We start from the raw sequence: 22,194 nt of genomic DNA, 5'->3' as shown, positions 1-22,194 counted from the left end.
GCCACTTTGGTTTCTTCCCATTGCTGCCTCTGCCTAAGACACTCATTCTAATATTCCCTACTTCCTCCCCCTCGCTTCTGGAGGCCCTGGGGGCTCTGCTTTGTACTCTTTCTACAGATTGGCAAACTGAGGCACAGTGGTAGAGAATCAGAATGAATTTGGAGGGAAACTGTTAAGATGCACATTAAAAACGTTACCTGAAGAGTTATCTGGGTATAAGGATTTGGATGCAATTTAAATATTTTTCTTTTTTCTTAAAACTAAATCCCCTGTAATGTTCGTACATTAATTATAATTAAAATATTGAACAATAGCTCAGTCCAGGCTTAGAAAGTATGTTATATATCTTCATGTTCCCTGACTGGTCATAGGCGCTCTCACTTGATTCTACCAACTACAGAGAACTACGTCATGTGCTTACTAAACACCAGGCCTCCTGAAGCTCCACTGCTAGATTCCAAGACCTAAGCTTTGCTAATAAATATTAACAAGATAGACTGAGCCTCAGAACTGTCTGGAAAATGAACCCAGTAACCCTAGAGGGACAGAGGGTGAAGCTGAACCAGGGGGACATCTGGAGCAGGTGGGGGCACAGGAAAACCTTTGGATTTCTAGGTCTCAGTGCAAAGATCCTCAATGAAATTATCTATGGCTCTTCCATGAACAGCAATGAGATGTTTCAAAGTCCTCCATACAAATTATCTGCTGAGCTCCCGCCACGCAGGATGGGAATGAGGGTTAGGGGACAGGGCTGAAACACCAAAAATGCATCATTTTTCCAGAAACCGTCAACTCCATGGATGATTCCAAGCTTGCTCGTTGCAAAGTCAGAGTTCAGACGCATGTGAGCTATAAGCGTCAGCAATGTGACAGAAGCAGACGTCCCACCAGGGCTGGTGCGCTGTTTCGTGCTAGCAGACATGGTACCCAGTGGGAATAAAGGAAGCGAGGCAACAGGACACAAAGTTAGAAGGAGAGGGTGAGAGGAGAGAGGCTTTGGGTTGATATTTGACCTCCCCTGGGATGCAGTCATGGGGCGGTAGGCAGAGGACTGATCCCTGGGCTCTCAGAGAGCTCTTCGTGGGGAAGAGAAAAGCTGGTATGGGAAGAACTGTGTAACTTAACAAGAAATCTGGACAGCAAGATTCTCTCTGGAACAAATGCCGAGAGGGAGATGAATTATTCAGTGTGCAGAGACGTGCCATTCAGAGAATCAGGATGGAGAGACGTGTCTTAGCTGCACTGAGCTAAAACACACACTAGTGCACACTCACTCTTCCTGTCAGCGAGTGAGCGGCGAGGACAGTTCCTCCTGGGGATCTGTGGGTGCTCCTCGGCCTGCAGCACTCCACCCTGCGCAGGTGCCAAGAATGCAAACTGGGAAGAGATATCTGCTTTGAGATGTGGCCAGGACTTGGGGGCCTGCTGGGGACTCCCAGCCCCAGCTCCTTCCCAGCCAGATCTGCTTGGTCCCAGCCTCCAGCCTCCACATCTTGGGCTGCCCCCAAACCCCAATCATGACATCAAATGACCCAGATGCTGGAGAGGCAAGAGGAAGAAGGACGGAAGGGAAGGGCGCCAGGCAAGAGCGAGCGCTGCCTCTTCTCAGTGAGGAATCTCAGAAGGAGTGCAGACATTCCTGAGTGTTTCACAACTGGCCCTCCTGGGGAAACAGCCCGGATGTGTCACCTTGGAGACAGGGAGGTTTTGCCAGGTGCACGCTCGAGGGGCACCTATGGGAGAGCAGAAAGCAGCTCAGGAGTTGGGGCCGCTGGGGAGCAGCTGGTTGCTGCTTGCCAATGGGTTGAGGGGCAAGGTTCCAGGGACACATGCCGTAGTGGGCACACAGGGTCTAGGGGGCGTGGTCTTCTCAGGAAGCAGTAGGAGGAGTGGAAAAGCTTCTGCCAAGCGCCCGTCATGGGTGGTGATTCTTTGGGTCTGAGGACAGGTAACCTATGTGCCTACTGCTCCTGAGCAAGCCCAAGTTTCCCAGTCACCTTTTCATTGTCACCAGCGGGACGCTGGCCCCCAACTCACTCCCGCCCTCCGACTCCAAGCCAAGAACTGGCCAGACCCCGGCAGAACCTCTCCTCCCCGCCTGGGCACAGTGGGCAGGCTGGTTCTTCCTGCCCTGGGCCGCTTCAGGCACATTTCCCACAGCTTCGATTTCATAACACCTGGTGACACTCCTTCACCTGCGGCCACAGCCAGGCACCAGGGCCAAGCTGCCCCTGCCCCTTCTGTGCCTGAAGGCCAGGGTGAGAAGGAACAAGGTGCCCATGTTTGAGGGTCTCCTGCCTTCATTTAATCAACGTGGATTCCAGCACTTTTATCCACTCATCGAACAAACCAGGCGCAATAAAAATGACCACCTCACAAGTGCAAGAGGACGGGCGAAGCTCACGGTGTAGCTTCCATGATCCGACTGCAGAAGTGGACAGAGCAGGCAGGACCTGCCGTGTGGTCTAAGGGGGGAGACACACCCCCATGGAAGCAAATCAACACCATCATTTCAGAATGCTCAGAAAAGAACAGGGTGTGGAGATCAAGTGCAGAGGGGAGCAGGGGGTCCAGGGAAGCCTCTCAGAGGGGACCTTGGAAAGGGGACCATAGAGTGGGAAGCTGCCAGTCAAGTGATGTTGGTGAGTTTGAGGAGCAAAAAAGCAGCCCGTATGGCTGGAGTGAAGTCAGCCCAGGGAATGGGGTGTGATGGGGAGGTTCTAAGGCCTGGTTTGGGGGGCTATGGAGCCCCTGGAAAGAACTTCAGATCTTACATCCCTGAGTGTCACCCCTTTGCTGAGCCACGGAAGGCAACCCAAAGAAGCTCCCTCCCCACCCTCTGTTCTCCTCCTTCCTCCCTCATCCCAGTTAATGGACCCTGACGGCAGAGACACAGCAGCCCAGGCCCAGGCCCAGGCTAGGCACCAGGAGACGTTGGTTTCTACCCTTCAGAGCAGAGGGTCTGGCACAGAGCCAAGGTTTGCATTTCCACCAGGCAGGGAACCATCCCCACGACATTCCATGACAGCACAGGTGGCCCTGATATTCACAGAGGCTGTGAACCCAGGTAATTAAAGGAGGCAGGGATCTCAATAGGAGGCTCCCCAAGACGCGAAAGGCCGAGGGTTGGGAGAAGGGACAGACCAGCAAGGAGGTGTGATTGAGAGGGCAGGAGGAGGAAGGGGTCCAGGGAGAGGGAAGGACAGCAGTGGTCCTTCACGGATGAGGGCCAGGCAATGTGGCTCAGGAACGGGATGCGGGGCTGAAACCCAGGCTCCACCTGCAGCGGTGTTAGGTAACCAGGCTCAGGGGTGTTTCCTTCTGTGAAATGCATGAGAAGTCCAGTCTCAGCAGGGTGTTGTGGGATTAAAGGAGATAACATATATCAAGTGCTCAGCGCAGGGCCTGGCATGGAACAAGCCCTCCAAAAGGTGGCCTGTGAACGTGATCAGCTGAGAGGTGTCTGTGCACGGAGAATCATGTTGCCCTTCAACTTAAACACGTCAGCTGCCACCACCCTCCTTCCTCACCCCAGGAGATGCAGCGTAGTGGCTGCAGGTGACAGGCTCTGGAGTTGGCCGTCTGGGCACTGGCACTGTCTTTACCAGCTTGTCCCTTAGCAAGCCACCTCTGACTTGCCCCGAGTGACCACCTTGCTAGGATGGGCTGTGCTGAGCCCATGGCACGTTCAGCATGGGCTGCTGAGAGTCAGGGTGGCACCTGTTTTCATGATGGGGAAACTGAGGGAGGTCAGCTATCCAGGCCTGTGTGGCGGGCAAGCCCTGCACTGTGCCCACCGTCCCCTTCCTGGAGGAGCCGGCCTGGGAGAGCTCTGCTCAGAAATGAAACCAGCCTGGTCAGGAGCGGGCGGCTGTTCTGGATCCTTCTGGGCATTTGCTCTCTGAAGGAGAAGGTTCCCTTTCTCTGAAGCACTGCCTCCCTCTCTCCATTCCCCTCTCTCAACATTCTGCCTCTCCACCTGCGGACTTCCCAGGCCTCCCCACTTGGCTGGGCTGGTGCATCCAGAGGCCCTCCTGGCTTGGCCCTCCCACTCCTGGAATTCTTTTATGGGGAAAAGAGGAGAAGGGGGAGCTGGAGGGAAGATTCCAGACTGTCCCGCCCACCCTCCTCCCCACCTACAGGCTGGGCCTCCACAGGCCAGCGCTCACTAGCCTCTGCCAAGTCTGGGAGGTTATCTCCACTCTGCCCCTGCAGGGTCCCCTGGGATCAGATACCTGCTCCTTCCCTCAGCCTCCATCCAGGACTAAGCTCATCCCATCTCCTGCAGCTCGAAGCACGCGCCACCTGCTGTGGTCTAGGGTCACAGCTGTGACCACCAGAGTCCGGATCAGAGCAGGCCAGGTGCTCACCAGACTCCGGCAGGCTGAATTCCGCCTGTAGACATGACAGTTGGTCTTCTGCAGTGCTATATTTTAAACGTGGAATTTTCATGCCTTTGTGGGGGAAATTGCCCTCGGTAACCCCGATCTCTCTAGTGTTCCTCCTGTGTCTTGCCTTATCAAGAGGTGGCAAAGGGGAGCAACGAAGAGTTTAGGGGCTCTGGAGCCAGACCCTCTGGGTTTGAATCCAGGTGCTGCCATTTTCTAGCTGTGTGACCTTAGACAAGGTACTAAATTCTCTGTGGTTCAGTTTTCATATTTGTAAATCAGGAAAAATAACAATATTGAGTAGTCATTCTGCACCAGCAATTGTTCCAAGCTCTCTATAAATATTTACTCATTTCCATTATGTAACTCTATAACGCACCGATACAAAAAAAATAAATTTTACCCATTTCGCCTTCATAACAACCCCTTGAGATAGGTCCCATTCTGACCTTCACAGTGTTCTTTGTGGGTTAAATGAGATAATACAAGAAGCAGCATCTTGAGCACACAGTGAGTGGTCAATGACTGAGAGTGATCCGTTATTTACACTGATGTCCAAATGAGGCCCCCTCAAGTAGCAACACTACGGGGATTTGACAATTATCGTCTTGCTTTCCCCACAAGAAAACCAAGGCACAGAGAGAAAAGATTTGCCCGGTGCCACCCAAGAACCCAGCCACACAGCTAAGACTATAACCTGGGGACCAAACCTAGGCCTGCATCACACTCCTGACACCAAGAGATCAAGCCAGCCTGGCACTGGGGTCAGCTCCCTGTGAAATGTGACAGGGGTCGGCAAGGCCTCCAGGAAAGAGCTGCTGCACCTGTTGCTGGCCTACCCAATACCACTCCCCTGACTGATGGGAACCAGGATGAGACCACGAAGCTCCCATTCATGGAGAGAAGAGGTCGGGAGACGGGCGTTTCATTCTGATCACACTTCCTTGGAGGGCAGCCTGAGAGCCCGACACCATGGCAGAAGAGAGCCCCTGGGATGCCTGGTTCACCCCCAGGCAGCTCCAGCCTGCTTCAGTCTCATTCACAGATTGGCTGTTAGGTTTCAGAAGTTCTGTGCCCTACAGAAAGGGCTGGGTTTCACCGGCCTGTGTCACATCAGCCCATTTCTTTCCCTGCTCTGAGCCTCAGTTTCCCCACAGGTAGCAGTCAAGAGAAACTGCCTCCCACGGTTCCTCCAGGGACTCCATGAATCTGCACGTGGAAATGACCCCGCTCAGAGCCCCGCACACAGCCCCAGTCCTTTCCCCTTCTCGGCTGAGGATTCTGAGGACACTCAACCCCAGCTTTATTCCTTCTGATTCCATGAGCTGCCTCCCCAGGTACCTGCTTCCCAGAGTCTTCCCAGCAATAAGAGCAGGGCTGCGGCTCAGCCTTCCCTGAAACGTGGCCCTTCTAGAATCTTCTGCGCCTCCTCGAGTTCTGACACTCACCACAGCCACGTCGCTTAAGAGTCTGGCCCTTCTAGAAACAGAATTGGTCTGTGTAGCTCTCACTGGGATCCTGGCCAGCTGAGGGCCCCTCACAACAGTGCTGGAAGGGTGTGCGTCCTGACGCTGCCCTCTGGCAAGACACCTGCCCTCTCTGTCCTGAGGAAGCTGGGATTTGACACCCCTAAGGCCCTCTTTGCAGGCATCGGCCTTTTTAAGTCTGATAACCGGCCTGCCCTACCCAAAGGCCGAGGGCATGGTGTGGCCACAACAGAATGAGAAATCATCAGAACGCTTTTGCTCGACACCAATTGAGTACGGGGCTCTGGATCATATGCTCTACGGAAAATAAATCATTTCCTTTATCTTTAAAATGCTTCTGTGAGGCCAGCGCCTCCTCCCTCCTTGGGCCAAGAGGAAAGCAAGGCCTAATAGTCAAAGTAATAAGAAGAAAATCGAGTTTCACAGAGCGTTCACAGAGTGCCAGGCACTGTCACAGCTCCCATGCGTGCTCATCCACCACTTCTAAGACGTGCACTTTAAACACGTCTGACTTGGGGGGTGTGCGACTGAGGCTGATCACAGCTGTCAGCTGGGCTGCTGTCCTGATACAGCTGTCACTACTGTGTGTGCACAGATATCTGAGGCACCGGTATTGCCACTGGCGGAATGGATGTCACCGGCTTGGGATAAACCCCAGAGGTCTGAGTGGAGCATACCTAATCCCTAGGAAGCACACGGTGGTGAGGGGGGCGGAGGAGGCAGTGAACAGACCCGTTGAGCAGCATTCCCGAGGCAGGAGTCCAAAGTAGGTTAGCTCTACCCAGGTGCCTGGCTGGCCTCAGCACGGCTCTGAGTCCTTCGTGAGTCCTCCTAAAAAGGGGCATCACTGACACTCTAAGGGCACGGAGCACAGACACTGATAACTCAGTTAAAAAGTTACTCCAAAGAAATGGATTCTGAATAAGAAGATGGTTTAGGAGCACTGCTGCTGTGTCTTGCTTACATATTCCTTTGTGTTTCTGCACAAATAAAAGTGACATGTGAGTTAATCAAAATCCAAGTTTGCAAGGCTTATTTCAACAAGTATGAAATAATGATTTTTAATTAATTAAAAAACCGTGCAGCCAGGCTCAGTGGTGCACGCCTGTAATCCCAGCGGCAGAGGCAAGAGGATCGCGAGTTCAGAGCCAGCCTCAGCAATTTAGCAAGGCACTAAGCAACTCAGTGAGACCCTGTCTGTAATAAAATACAAAATAGAGCTAGGGATGTGCTCAGTGGTCGAGTGCCCCTGAGTTCAATCCCTGGTAACCCCCAAAACCAAAAAACAAACAAAAAACACAGTGCATGACAGTTTTATGGAAGATTTTCCCCTTTCTTATGAAACATACAGCAATGGTTCACCTCAAAAGATCAATATTATGCTTATTTGTTAACAACTCTAAGCTGAAAACAATCCAATGGTTAGGGATATGTGGTAAGCATAAATGGAATACTACTCAACAATGTAAAGGAACAAGCGGTGGACATATACAATAATGCAGAAGAGCCTCAGAAACACTTTATCAGAAAAAAGCAGCAAGGAGAAAGAGTACACTGTATGACTCATTTACAGAAAATTCTGGAAAATACAAACTAATCTAGGATAAAAAGCAGAACAGTGTGGTAGGACTATAAGTTAGCCCAACCACTATGGAAAACAGGATGGAGGTTCTTCAAAAGACCAGGCATGGAACCACCATAGGACCCAGTATACCACTCCTCAGCATTTATCCCCCAAAATCAAAGTCAGTTGTGATACGTGCATACTCATGGTTACAGTAGCACTATTTACAGTAGCCAATACTACGGGACCAGCCTGGGTGTCCATCAGTGGATGAATGGATAAAGAAAATGGGCTATAGATACACAATGGTGTTTTATCCAGCCATAAGAATGAAATTATGTCGTTTGCAAGAAAATGAATGAAACTTGAGAACGTTATATCAAATGAAATAAGCCCAAACTCCAGAAGTCAAGGGCCAGATGTTTTCTCTCGTATGTGGAAGCCAGAGAGGCAAAAGGAAAAGGTAGGGAATATATGAAAATCGAAAGATCAGCAGAGCAGAGCAAAGGACCAGGGAGGAAGAAGAGAGGGAAAGGGTAAATACTGAGGAGTGATATTGGCCAAATCATATTATTATACTGTGGGCATGTATGAATACATAACAACAAATCCCACTATTACATACATCTATAATGCACCAATAAAAAATATGGATAAAAAGAATTTTTTTAAAGGACACACCATCTATCTGGGGCTTCTCAACTCCAGAATTGTGAGAAATAAAACTTCTATTGTTTATATATTTAAAAAGCAAGCAAATAGAACAGTAGTTGCCTGGGGCAGGGGTAGAGGGAGAGAGGGAAATCACTAAGGGGAACAAAATTTGGAGATGATGGGAATGTTTTGATATTGACCAGGATGATAAGTTCATAGATGTACAGAAGTGTGCAAAACACACCAAATTGCACTCTTTAAATACATAGGGTTTAGTATACCTCATTAATCTCTCAATAAAGTTATAAGAAAAGAAAAAAACCCATGCTCTATGTATATACTAACTAATTCAAAATAACCTTTGAAGTATTATTATCAGCTGCATTTCACAAATGTGGGGACTGAGGCACAAAGAGGTTGACTGAGCCATTCAAGGCCACACAGCTAGTCCAGAGACAAATCCAGCTGGCTTCATTTCTCATCTCTGCCACTGAGTGACTGTGGCCAAGACCCCTCCCTTTCCTGGGTTGCCGATTCCTCGTGCCCAGCATGAGAAGTCGACACCGTGATTGCTAAGGCACCTTTCAATACTGGGCTTCCATCATTGTGTCCCACAGACAGACCTGCCCAAAGACACATGGCCACAGAGGGGTGGACCCTCCTGGGCAGTCCCACTCAGCTCCCTTGGCCCCTGCTCCTTCATTTTCTGAGCAACACACACACACACACACACACACACACATACACACACATCTCCTTATTGTAAGGAGAAGCTCTTTCCTCTGGGACCACTGGGCTGTCCCCTGCACACTAGAGGCATCCTGCCAAAGTCCAGGGGAGAGGTGACCCTGGTCACCCACCCAGTTTGACAGGCTCTCCTGACATCTGTCCAAGACACTGCAGCTCACATGTGCTGGGAAGCACCAACCACAGGGTGAGAACCTGCAGCCTGCCAACTCTGTCATAGGGCCAAGACCAATACGGCTGGACGTTGGCCTTACCTGTGCATCTGAGTGCCATTTCTTTGAGACCCCCTCTGTAACTGATTAAAAGAGCTCCATACAAGAGTTCAAAAGAAAACGGTTTTCACTCTGAACAGTGTGGCTTTAAGGGTCTTTCTTCCATCATTTCTTGGGAAGAAGAAAATAAACAGAAGGCTGTCCCTGAATGGAAGCCCTACCTGCAAGTCAAGAGCAAACACTCAGCGCTCTGAGCTGAAGCCGGCTGCATCAGCGGAGCGCGCCACACAAGCAATTCAAACAGCTATTTTGGGAAGCCCTGGAAAGAGGCAGATACGATATGAATTATTCATTCACACTGCTGGGGGGCCTCTGGGCATTGTCCTCTCTGGTTCTTTTTCTCTTGTTCATTCAGCTGCTCATGCACAGAAAGGCAGCACAATACCCTGGGCCCACACGTGCGTGCACACCCCCACAAGGAAGCCAGGGTGCCCCTCCAGATGGTGAGCCGTGCAGAGAGGAAACCCACACACAGGTTGGCAGAGATGCGTTCAGACTCAGTGCCAGCGGGGAAGGTGTGAAACTCCAATTGGCCCAAGAAGAGTGGGTGAGAGAGAGCTAGAGACACACACGGCGGTCACAAGGGACCACGCACAGTGCAACAGAGGATGTGTGACATTCCTAATGTTCCACATGCTTTCTAACTGCTCTGGGATGGATTTGGCAGCTCAGCAGACAGCGGGAAGGATTTGGAGTGTGGGCTGATTCCAATGTGCTCCCTGGGGTACCTTGAGGAGGGGGAAAGCCTCCCAGAGCTCCACACTCCACCCACCTACCATCTGGGCATTGAAGGATATGCCCAGCAGGCTTGGTGGAGGTGCACCCCCTGGGCTCCAAAGCCGTCCGCCCTCCTCTCTGCCTAACAAAGGAGCAGCTCTGCTCTGTGACAGCAGTCTTACATCCTCCAGGTGACCCTAGCCACGTCCTTTCCCTTCTGTGGGCCTTAGATTCCCCATGAGTGAAACAGGGATGGAATGCAACTCAGCCCACCCTTCCAGGTCTGGCATTTGTGGTGCCATTTTGTCATAGTAATGCCACACCTGAGAGGTGACTTACATGCTTCTCTCTAACCTTTAGAGACCAACACAGATGCTGCTCAGGACTTCACACTGTATTGTGCCAGTGAGTTCTTAAGGGGTTCCTACTACAATCTCATGGTACAGATGGATCAAGGGAGCCTTACAGAAGTGACATTAAGTTGCTCAAGGTCACCTGGCTGTTAAGAGGTGGACTGCAGGCTTAACTACCACTTGGACAATGAGTGGTGATAGCCGTCTCTGCATAGCTCTCTGCGTGACTGAGGGATCTGTAGGGCACTATGGAACCTCAGACTATCCCACAAAGGAACAAAGAGGCGATTTTGGCTGCCCACTGATTACTAGGGATGTTTATAAGGAATACTGTGGGCGAGGAGGTGTCTGGCTGTGGAAGACAGAAGGAAAAGAATCACATAGTAGATAAACTGAAAAAGATGCTCATCCTTGGGGGCCAACCCTGGAGCAGAAGTCACCGCTGAGAAACAACAGAGCAAGGGCTGGGGGTCGTAGTTCAGTGGTGGCTCAGCGTGCCTGGCACGCTGGAGACCCTGGGTTTGTCCCCAACCCTGCAGACAAACAACAAAAACCAGGAAGACAGATACAGTAAAATAAATAAATAAATAAATAGCACAGTACAGGTCAGAGAAGCATCCAGTTCCTGAAAGGAATAGGTCCTCAAGAACCTCACCCACTTGTCTTGAAGACAAACATGTCAGTGAATTGCTACTGGGCTCCACCTGCCCAGGTGGAAAGGTATAGACACAGAGATGTTCCATGCAGTGCTATTTACCACAGGGGGAAAAAAAATGCACAGTGCCTTGATATCTGTAGGGAATGCGTGGTTGATAAACTACAGCTACAGCCGCTTGATGCAACCATTTGTTTGGAAGGAAGCATTCTGAATGGCAGCGGAGAAGCTTAGGTTGCAGAATTTAAAAAGAATTACAAAAGCAGGAAGCAAAATTGTGCATGCAGCATAACCACACCTGCCTGCAAGAACAAGGGGAAATGCCTAGAAGTAAAAAAGACAAAATATCGATCGTGTCTGCCTTTCAGAGGCGAGATGAGGTTTGAGGTTTGGTTTTGGTTTTGCTGTTTTTAGAAACAGAAATAAGAAAAAAAATAAGGCTTGTGCCTTCTGGGCCTTGTTGGATTGTCAAATAACCACCAGCCCAGCATACCACCCTCATGATCCCTCCATCTGACAATGAGAAGTTGGTACTACTTTCCTAAGGCCTGGGGGTTTCCTGGTTTGTGCCAGGAGTGCACATGAGTCCCACCTGAGCCCTGCTCAGTCCCCTCCCTTGTAAACTGACTTTCGCGGGCCTCCCTGCTGTAATTGGAGATGGGTGGTGACAGCCAAGTCTCTTCTCCCAGGAGCAGAGAGCCCCCTGGGAGCTGGCAGAGGCTGTCTCTACTCCTGTTCCATTTTCATTAGCGTAAGCATCATCCTGCAGAAACAGACTCTCCCTGGCACATGCATTCTGCAGCCTCTGGAGAGCTCCCACAAAGGTCCTGGGGGAGGAGGGGACGCCCAGGGACTGGGAAGATCCTTGTGACTACAGGCTTCAATTACCCAGGCTGACTTATCACCTTCCCCGCAGAGCAGGGTGTGGGCTGGGGACTCTCCCAGCCCAGCTGACCTGGACCAGAGGGAGGGGGCTCCCCCTCTAGGCGGAGACCCCTCTCCTCTAGGGGCGATGGAGTGCCCCTCTCCACCCAGAGGGAGCCTGACCCTGGACACCAACACGCAGGATCCCTGAGCTCAGGGGACTGCACAAGGACTTCGCAACCCTGGGGATCTACCTTCCCCACTGTGAGACCTTGGGGCAGACTCCGCCTCCTTGGATGCTCCCCAGCAGAGAATGGGGCTCCAGAGGTGTGTGTTTTCCTTTCCAGAATGAGGCCCTCCAGCAAATGCCCACAGGTCTAATCAGCAGAAAGAACTTCATGGCGAGATTCCAGGGTGGGGAGCACACCTGGGCCCAGCACCAGAGCAAGAATCAAGGTTCTTCCCCTGCTGCCCACTGTCCATGCTCTACACAGATGGGGGAGTGGATGCCCTGCTTTTGAGCTTCCCCAGGTCGTGGGCTTGACCTTCACCTGGTAGATTTTCCAATGCCTTCTGATGGCCCCAATCGATCTCAGCACAGTCTCCAAGGGCACTGTTGACATCTCTCCCCCCACAGCTCTCTCTCTCTCTTCCCCTTCTCCCTCTCCCCTAACCTGAGGGACAGACCCTCTCTTCCCATCTTGGCCTATTGACTTCCCCAGTTCCCCCACCCCCTCCTTCCCTCTCCCATGGTGAAGAAAGAGCAACAGATAAACCCATCTTGCCGCGCTTGCTTCAACTCCTTCGAACTCCTCCTGCCAAATCTAGATGAAGCCCAGGCTTGGGGCCTCTGCAGGGCCTCCCTGCCTGAGCCTCATTTCCCCCCAGTTCTCGTGATGCAGCAAGCTCATTCCCACCCGTGGCCTTTGCTTACCTACCTGGGTTCCCTGCCCTGGATGCTATCACCATCCCCGTCCATACATCTGTCCGCCTGCTGCACGGCTGGCTCACGTCCTTCAGCATGGACGTGACATGCCGTTTTTAAGAGGCTTTCCTGGGTGTCCCTACCTGAGTGGGGCCCCTCCTATTACCTCTGACGTCTGTCTTGTTTGTTGACATGTTGACTGTCTTTCCCTCTCAAACGGAGCCACGCAGCCACGCTTACACGTTTCACCCTAGTCTCACTGTGATCCAACATAAGGCCTGGCACGGAGCAGATGCTCCCCAGTATCTGCTGAATGAATGGACGGGGTGCATCCCTTCTTCTGCAGGGGGAAATGTCTCAGGGCTTTTTTTTTTTTTTTTTTTTGTCCTAGGGTCTGAGGAGTTTTTCATTTTTTTCCTTTTCCTTCCTAAAGTACAGTCCCTGAGCCCAACCCTTAGCCAACTCCCACAAAGACTTCCAGGGACACAAGGCACACAGCTCCACGTCAGGGCCTGCTATAGGGTACAGGATGGTTTCACCCTGAAAGCTCAGGGCTCCCCACCTACCCCACAGCAAACCAGAAATCACCAAAGAACGAGCCTGAGAACCTTCCCCGGAAAACCACAGTGGCAGGATCAAAGGCTCTGGGGTCTGCCCGCATCCATCCAGGCAGGCACCTGTCTCTTTCTGCAGACTGGTAAAAGTCAGAACCCTGGAATTGAGTACGTGGGTCTTGTCAACTTCAGGAATAATTATTTATTTTTGAAGGACAGTGTTAGTGCTAGGCACATCACAGATTCCCACAAAATGCAGAATGCGGCAACCAAAGAGTGAAGCTTTTTTTTTTTTAAGTAAGCTAAAATGTATTTGAGAAATTTACCAATAGTTTAGATGTTGCCTTTTCCTAGAGAAATCACAACCCAACAGAGAACAGCTTCAACAGTGAACCTGACTTATATTTGCGCTAGTGCAAGCCTCTTCTGCAGGGCTCCTCTATATTGGGCACCAAGTACTATATAGGAGCTTCAATCAGCAGGAAATAAACACATGAGCATATTTCCCCATTCATGGTCATACACAGGGAGGGATTAAAACAATGAAGATGTCATTCTAAATGAAACTTTCATGAAAGATGCTGCAGGAGTCCAAGAAGGACAAGATCCTCCCATGCTAGGCTGGCCCAGGAGACTCTGTGGAGAAGACAGGGAGCAGCCTAGGTCCTGAAGGGCAGTGGTTGTTCAGCCAAGTCTACAAGCCCCTAGTCGTCAGCCTCTGCGACCACGTGCTGTGCGGTGGAGGGAACTGAGACTGGCACAGCTGTTGCAATTGGCCTGAAGACGCACAGCTATGGAGGAAGAGCCCTCAGGCCCCAGGTCCAGTTACATGGACAAGGATGCCAGGCTCCCTGGCTTTAGGTAGCGGAAGGACTCTAACACTGACTAGGGGGCTGGAGGCCCTGGGGGTGGGGTAGCTTTGCAGCAGGAGGCCTTGCTAGGCTCAGCAAGGCCACAGTAGGCCAAGGCCAGGGGCAGGGCTGTGGCGTGTTTGCACATTTGTAGCATTTTGACTCTTTTACGTAAGGACTTCACAGGCAAAGGGCAAGAACTGCCCCAGGGTCTGGAAGGACAGCATGAGACTGGAAGAAAAGTTTGGAAAGAAGAGCCAGGCTGGTCATGGGGTACCTCCAGGGAAGCCTGGGGAGGAGTGTGTGTGGGGGGGGATTGGTCAGGGTCTCTTCTCAGGGAATGCAAAAGAGGGAGGTGAGCAAACCTGGGCAGGTGAGTCTGCGAAGGCCCAGGGTAAGAAGCAGGGAGCCAAGGTGTCCCAGGCCCCTGGGCAGGTTTCAGAGCCACAAGGAGGCTGCTGCACAGAGGAAAGAAGATGGGCTTCAGAGCACAAAGGTCTGGGTTCAAATCTGAACTCAGTCGCCGGGCAAAGAAAACATCTGCCTAGGATGTACCACGTGGTGCCTGCCTTGTAAAGGTTACCTGATCACCTGAAGTGGGTGTCCCATTACTCAGATGACGAAACTAAGACTCAGGGGGTAACCTGCTTCAAGTCATATGGTGGGGAAGACAAGTGGCCTCAATAAGTATATGCAGATCAGTATTTTTATTTTTATTTTTTTTAAGAGAGAGAGAGAGAGAATTTTTTAAATATTTACTTTTTAGTTTTTGGCGGACACAACATCTTTGTTTGTATGTGGTGCTGAGGATCGAACCTGGGCCGCACACATGCCAGGCGAGCGTGCTACCGCTTGAGCCACATCCCCAGCCCTGAGCAGTATTTTTAAAATTTGGCTTGTTCACATCTGTTGAGCTCTTGCTGCACGCTCGGCCTTTGTGTGCGTGTCCTAGTTGATGCTTCCAGCCACCCTCTGAGGTAGGGACTCGGGTTAGCTCCCACCGACAGGAAACAGGGTCCTACAACTGGAAAACAGCAGCCCTCAGACCTGAACCCAGATTGCCCAGACTGCAGAGCCAGGTTCCTCTAACACCAGCTGTGATTGTAATGTTACTGCACAGAGACCATGGAGCACCCCGGACTGTTCCAAGGGCAGGGGATGCAAAGATAAGTGGCAAGTCACCCAGCAGACACACTGGTGGCACCATGGCTGGGACCTCAGAACACTTGGCCCAGAAAGTGCCTACCTGCCTCCTAGCCCCTGCCCCCCTGCCTGCCTTTCCTGTTTTCCCTCAGTCTGGGATACCCAACCCCCTTGTCTGGGGCTCAAAATCTTCCCAGTTATCATGTCTCCCCCCTGCAGCCCTCCCCAGGCCCCAGAAAAGACCCCTGCCACCTCCACAGCTCTTCATCCACTGGTGGCACTTCCCTTTGGGTCCTGCCCTTAGCTCTCCTTCAGGGGTGGAAGGCACTTCCAGGCAGAGCCTACCTCAGAGCCTCGTGTGAATCCTGCTGGTGTTTAACATCTTACATGTGGATACAGTGTCCTTTGGTGACACACAGGATGACTTAGGGGGCAGGCATACCTGTTCCACAGTGGGCTGGGAGCTGGGGATGGCAGTGGAACGTGTGGACCACACTTGGTTTTTGCCACCAAGCACCGGTTTCTGCAAGTTTCTGCAGGGGAAAGCTAGTTCTGAGGGTTCTCAGTCTCTGTGCTTTGATGGGGAGAGATTTCACACCAGCTCTAGAGATGAGCACATGAGATAAGCCTGATAAATCCCACACCATGCTTCTGACCATTATAGGCTACTGAGAGTCAACCTCAGGACCTCTGCTGAACCATGAGGTTCCCCTGTGCCCAGGACGCAGAAACCTCTTTCTGCATTTCCCTTCAGTCCTGGGTGACCACCGTGTGTGTAAATGGAGCCCACAGAGTAGCAGATGGAGTCTGGAGATGGAGAAGAACTAAGTCCTGGTGAAATCTCAGAGCCCTGGACCTCAGCGACTTCCAGACTTCTCCAGTGTGTGGACCAATATATCCCTCTAACGCTCAATGTCTAACTGGGCAGGGAGCTTTCCAGTGAGATCTGAGGGGTGCAGCAGGTGCTTCAGGTGCCAAGGTGGCGGGAGCTCTCGTTGGGAGGGCCCAGGGAGTGGGCCCACCACCCTTTGTACTGGATGAAATGTTGAGCATTACCTTGAGGAAACAAAGGGTTACCAGGAAGCTGCTGTTGGTCACAGAGGGGACGAGACGAGCTGCCCGTCCAGACCAAGGCTTTCAAAAGCAGGAGGGCTCAGGAGACCCCAGCCCAGTGGGCCAGAGGCAGCCCCTCTCTGTCTTCTAACTGCAGGCAGAATCGAAAGGGGGATAAGCCATTCTAATGAGGTGGAAAGAAAACAGTACTCTTGAGGACCTACTACAGGCCAAATGGCAGACCTGAATGAAGTCCCAGCTTGGTGTGGCCCTCACGGGCTTGTGTGACCTTGGGAAAGTTCTTGTGACAGGTAATCAGTAAATACTAGAAGGCTGATAAAGCCTGCCTGCAGGGCTGAGCTGAAGGTGAGGGTGAGGCTGCTTGGCCCCAGCTAGGCCCTGTATTGGGAGGTGAAAGGCAGAAAACTTCTATGGGGAAAAAAAGGAACTTTCTTTCAATGTTTAGAACATCAAAAACAAACCAAAAAGCCACTGGATGTGGTGGCACATATCTGTAATCCCAGTGACTCTGGAGGCTGAGGTAGGAGGATTGTGAGTTCAAAGCCAGCCTCAGCAACTTAGTGAAACTCCAAGCAAGTTAGTAGAACCTGTCTCTAAATTTAAAAAGGGCTAAGGATGTGGCTTGGTGGTAAAGTTCCCCTGGATTCAATCTCCAGTACCAAACCACCAAACAAAACAGAAAAAGAAAAGAAAAGACAAAACGCTCCCTACAGCTCTGAGGTACATACAGCGTGTTGTATACAGAGGGTGGTTTCAGCAGGATTGCTCAGGAACAGGTATGTGGCAGGAGGGAGCACTGGGAAGGGGTGTCAGAAACCCAAGTGCCCAAGAGGACCCACCCCCTCTGCAGCTGAATGACTCTAAGTCCCTAGGACATCCTCCTGGGAACTCAGTACTGAAAGTTCTTTTACAGAACATGTTCTAGGCACCTCAATGTGGAGATGGGGACACTGAGGCCCAGAGAAAGGAAGGGCCACAATAACTGAGTAGCAGAGCAGAGAGGAGAGCCCAATTCACCTACCAGGTGCTGGTGCTAAGGTCTGGGGCCTGTCAGTTAATCTAGCTGTGTCAGGGTCTTCCTTTGCAAAACGGGGGTGGTGATAGTGCCCACCTCACAGGGCAATGGGGGGCGGGCGGTTCCCGGGCCATGTGTGCAGGTTACAGGGCAACAGCAGGCCTTGAGTCCTGAAGACAGAACACCGTCGGGGTGTGTTGGCTCGGGAACGTGGAGATCACTCAACAACGTTACCACCACTGGGAGAGAGACCCCTTTCCTTCTGTATCTCCCAAGCAAGGAACCAGGTCTGCGATTTGGGGGCTGGGCACTCCTAGCCCCATCCCTAACAAATTCCTCTGAGGCCACATTCAGGAAGGGCTTTCCTAGGTTGATGGTTTCTTTCTTTGTATTTCTCCAGTGGACCCTGACCAGACAACCACTCTTGGGTCCGCCCCATCCCCAGCTCTCCGGATGGAGCCTTTGTGTCTGCTCCTTGGAGAAGCCCTTGTTTGTGATGGCCCTCACCCCCAGCTGGCAAGATGCGAGGCTCTCCTCTGGCCCATCGATGTGGGATAAAGGCAGGCCTGTGCTCACAGCCAAGCTCCCGCCCCACCCCGGAACTTCTTGAGAGGTGTGCTTCAGTGAGAGGGACAATGATGTGTGGCCCTTCCCTCTGCCAGCAGCTCTTCCCATCCGGCTGTGGATTAAAGGAGGCTGGGTAATCACCCAGGCGGAATAAGGCCTGCAAACATCCTGGGGACGTGCCCCCTCGTTGGCAGGACAGGGGAGGGTGAGGCTAATGGCTTGGGTTCCCCTGAGCTTCACCTTACCTGTGTGCATGCACACACACACACACATGCACACACACACACACGTGTGCGAAGCAGTCACATCCCCTGAGCGTCCAGGTGCTGGGTCTGCTACTTGCCAGCTATGTGCCCTGAACACCTCACTGTACCTTGGTGCCACATCCTCCCACCTGCCAAATGGGGCCGGGGAAGAGTACTGGAGTTCAGTCTGTTAAGTGTTCGTACAGGGCTTGGATACAGTAGGTGCTCAATGCTCTGTGATCCTCAGATTGGCTGAATACGTATGTGGCATGACACCTCTGACCTTCCAGACTGAGTTATGTCCCAGCTGGAGAAGTCTTTGTCTCCTCTGCCTCTTCTTCCCGACTCACAATCTCTCCCTGGAGATAGTGACCTCCATAAAGGCAGGGTCAGGACTGTTGGGGGTCACTATATTGCCCCTATTAGACAGTGGACAAAATAATTCCCAGCATATGACAAAGACCATGAATACAGAGGGATTTATTTATTTATTTATTTATTTATTTATTTATTTTGAAAGGGAATTACTTTACTTGATGATGATACTATAGAAATAAAGTCACCAGATGTCACCCAGGCTGTCAATGAAACAAATCCTGACAAGGATTCCTCCTCACCTGGCTTAGGACCCCACCCTGACACTTAGGGGTCCTCAGTGGATAGAAGTTGGGGATGCCCACATCAGACAAGTTAGCAGAGTGGAAGAAACAGGGTCTTGGTTCTACTTGCATGGGTGACCCACCCACGGGTCCTAGAGTGAGCAAGGACTCATGCAACACCAGCTTCTCATTGATAGGTGCCAGGGGATGCAGGGGCTGCTGTTAGATGTAGGATCTGTGACAGAGAATTCTACACTCCCTCTCCAGGCGGGCTGGTTGAACACTGGGGATGGGGAATGGGGAGCCCAGGATCTCCTTCCAGCATGGTGGGCTGAATTGCTCCCTCCGGGGATTTGCACTGGAGGGTGTGCGCCTAACCAGTTACTTGGAGAACTCCCAGCATCCAGGGGGCTGGAGGTACTGCCAATGCCTGGGCGTGGTTTCTGAGCACCCCATCAGGACAGGAAGGAGCCCAGATTACATACAAGTCCAGAGTCACTTTGATTCTCTTGTGACAAAAGAAACGACAACAATCCCCAGCACGCCCCCCGCCATACACACCCCAAAGAGAAACAATGGCTGCCAAAGATGGGGTGGGGGGGCTGCAGGTTCATTTTCTACTCGTGCTCAGATCTTCATGCCCTGCTTGATGCCCCAGGATTCACAGGAGATCCTCAGAATATGTGCCCAGTGCCCCAATACCCAGGAGAGATGGAGGATAGGCTAAGTGAGACGCGGTTTTACGTGGAACCAAAAACCCATCGTGACATTAAAAAATCAGGCATGTCTGGCAATCATGACTAAACAGCCACCAGTTTATGAGCATTCCAAACGCAGGCCCCGGGAGGTCTCCAGCTTTTACTCTTTAACTAATGCTAACTTGTCGCACAGGTTTCTCAACAATGGCTTACTGGAATTCCTCTGCTCACCGCCAAACAGGAGGTATTTAGACACAGCAAGTGCTCTGCTTGTGGTTCCTCTCTGAAATGGCACGTCAGGGAGGCCTACTAAGTGCAAGGTGTCTCATTACGTGTCTTTGTATCTGCAAAAGACAGATTTCTAGCTTACCCCTAGACCTGCTAACGGGGGTCTGTAAACCTGCCCTGCCCACACCTGTCTCCTCTTTCCCTTTACATCAGACACATGGCACCCAATTTAACCCCAGCAGCTGGCTCCAGGTGGCAGGAGAGCAAGGCTGGGGCAATGGTATCCCAAGCACTCTGATAGGTGCCAGTCATTCCTCCCTCCCACCACAAAGGCCTGGTGTGTTGGCAACACTCATTTATCTGGTTCCTGCTGCAGACCTTGGACTTGGATGTACAGCATCACTGAACATTGAACTTATGAACTGCAGCTCCATAGAAACATTGGGCTACAGATGAGTTAAAAATAAAAAGAGTCTAATGAAAATCATGGTAATAATAATTAGGATCTGCTAAGGGTGTTCCATATTCCAAGAACCAAACTCAATTCTTCACCTCCTCATGAAAACCCCATGAGTTAATGAATATATTATCCCCTTTAAATAAGTGGGGAAAGTTGAGACATCAATGATTTAACTATCATATCAAGGGTCACATAGATTAGGTAAATAGAAGCTCTGGTTAAAAAAATGAGCCTCTTAATTGTTGGAAACTCAATAACTGGCTACTTAGTGTCTTGACCCCCCTACTTCCAAGATCAGGTAGCAAAGCGAGAGTCATCAAAATATGAAATTCCAACCCATGAACTGAGCACTTATGAAAGTAGTGTCTACTCACATCTCACTTGCTGTTCAATGTGCCCAGCCAGCCTATCAACATTTCCAGCCAACACCCTCATGGATCAGCTGGTTGGGTCTTAGCATTTGTCAACGCCATGCAAATACCACGTCCGCTGACTGAGAGGGAAATAGATACCATCTAAAAGGGCAGAATTCCATGAAGTTGGTGAAAGTGACCTTGAGTTGTATCATATCCAAGGATTGGAAGAGGTACTCTGTTAACAATGGAGTAAGAGAAAAATCTACCAGGCTGAAGAAGGAACACCTTGCTCTTAGGGGACAAAAAAAAAAAAAAAGGATTTCAATGATAACAGGGGCTAAAAGAGGCCATTAGGAAACCCGACAAAGCCCTCCCTAATATTTTGAAATAACCTTCCTGCTGAGTTTGCTAGAAAAGTCAAAGGAGAAGAGAAAGCTGTCCCTTTTTGCTCTTGTGTCAAAATAATTATGCAATAGATAAACATATACTTTGTTCATGCTAAGGGTTGTGGCATTAGGGGCAACTGCCACTTAAATTTTGTTAAATGCAATCATGGGCTGCATAAATAAAGGACCACATACACAGAGGAGGCCCCATGAGATCCTAACAGAGCTGAAAATTCCTATTGCTTAGTGACTCTGCAGACACCATGACCCCTTGGCACAATACATTCCTCCATGTCCGTCATGATGCTCACACAAACAAACCTACTGCACTGCCATCTGTATACAAGTAGAGAACATGAAGCCAGGCATGGTGGCACATGCCTGTAATTCCAGCCGCTCAGAAGACTGAGGCAGGAGGATCACAAGTTGGAGGCCAGCCTCAATGATTTAGTGCTGTACAGAATTGCATGTGTTCAACTTTTCTTTATTTTTGGTAATGGAATTGAACCCAGGGGCCCTTTACCACTGAGCTACATCCCCAGTCCTTTTTGTATTTTTATTCTGAGACAGGGTCTCACTAACTTGCTGAGGCTGGCCTCAAACTTGTGGTTCTCCTGTCTCAATTACCCAAGCTGTTAGAATAACAGGTATGTGCCACTGCACCTGAACATTACAATTTTATTGTTATTTTAGAGTTGACTTTCTATTATTTTATAAAAGGAAAAGTTTAAAATAGTCTACCATGTCACACCAGCAGTTGTCTCATACATCTCGTTTACAGTCTCTTGATTCCATCAAGAAGCCACATGGTGTGATTGACCTGGATGGCTTCTAGGTTAGTGTAAATGCACACTGTGATGTTCACACAAAGACAAAATCTGCTGGGTGTGTTTTGTGCACCTATGGATCCCAGCGCCTCAAGAGGCTGAGGCAGAAGAATCATTAACTTCAAGGCCAGCCTCAGCAACCTAGTAAGGCCCTTTCTCATAATAAAAATAAAATCAAGGTGGGAGTGGGGGTGGGAGGGTGGCACGCCCACGCCTGTAATTCCAGTGGCTCAGGAAGCTGAAGCAGGAAGATAATGAGTTCAAAGCCAGCTTCAGCAACTGGGAGGTGCTAAGCAACTCTGTGAGACCGGGTCTCTAAATAAAATACAAAATAGGGCTGGGGATGTGGCTCAGTGGTCCAGTATCCCTGAGTTCCATCCCTGGTACCCCCCCCCCAATAAATAAAATAAAAAATAAAAGGGCTGGTGGTGTATCTCAGTGGTAGATCCCCTTGGGTTCAATCCCTGGTATTGCCAAAAAAAAAAAAAAAAAAAGAAGAAAAGAGAGAAAGAGAAATGAAATCAATTAAGGATGTATTTTTCAGAAAGTATCCCCTCAGCTAAAT

The 22,194-nt window shown here is 50.6% G+C and overlaps 1 protein-coding gene across 3 annotated transcripts in view; it reads right to left on the bottom strand.

Moving 5' to 3' along the window:
• Window positions 1-22,194, bottom strand: part of Wwc1 (WW and C2 domain containing 1) — a 142,937-nt gene that overhangs the window by 80,477 nt on the left and 40,266 nt on the right. The window lies entirely within an intron of this gene.

Source organism: Marmota monax, unplaced genomic scaffold (genome assembly GCF_021218885.2).
Source record: "Marmota monax isolate L192 unplaced genomic scaffold, Marmota_monax_Labrador192_F-V1.1 WCK01_AAM20220418_F8-fsc00084, whole genome shotgun sequence".
Taxonomy (NCBI): Eukaryota; Metazoa; Chordata; class Mammalia; order Rodentia; family Sciuridae; genus Marmota; species Marmota monax.
The sequence above is the reverse complement of the archived record's forward strand: the minus strand, read 5'-3'. Positions and strand labels throughout refer to the sequence as shown.